This window comes from Nannospalax galili, unplaced genomic scaffold, assembly GCF_000622305.1.
Source record: "Nannospalax galili isolate Female #2095 unplaced genomic scaffold, S.galili_v1.0 scaffold388, whole genome shotgun sequence".
NCBI lineage: Eukaryota > Metazoa > Chordata > Mammalia > Rodentia > Spalacidae > Nannospalax > Nannospalax galili.
The window spans coordinates 2,938,281-2,938,928 of NW_008360304.1; positions in this window are offsets into that span (position 1 = coordinate 2,938,281).

The window sequence follows — 648 nt, forward strand, 5'->3', positions numbered from 1 at the left end:
TATCCCGTCAACTCCCAGACCTGTGTCTTCACAGCAGGAATTGCCAGTCCTCCTTTGCCTCAAGGGAAAACCTATAGAGGGTATGCTGGAGTTCTCCAGGCTACAGATCTAATCTCTTAGAGTAACAGTGTCTGAAGAGGACAGGTCCATGATCTCATATCCCTAACATGGTCCTTGCTGAGATCACGTAACTGGAAAGTGAGAGAGGCCAGTCTGGGTGTCAACTTACTTGACTCTTCATTAAAGGACACTTTTCTTTATAAGCATGTGTCCATGTCTATGTCTATGTCCATTTGTACAAAGAAATTTATTCTGAGGAACTGGATCACAAGATTATGGAAGCTGGGAAGTCTCATGATCTCTGTCTGCCAGGAATGACAGTGATACTGCCACAGGAGGGTAAGGCAGAAAGAGAGGCGTCAAGATGAGCCGTTAGCTATTCAACAGAGGGAGACCGGAAACTACTCCCCACCAGGTCTGCTTGTGACAAAACAGAGCATGCTTAAGAAAAGCTCCATGATCTCCACATGTGGGAGAAGGTGGACAAAATGTAAATGATCTTTAACGAGTCACGATACTTTTTTTTTTCTTTTTTAAATTATTTATTTAATAAACATAGTTAGAAGAAACATTTCATTACAACAGCAT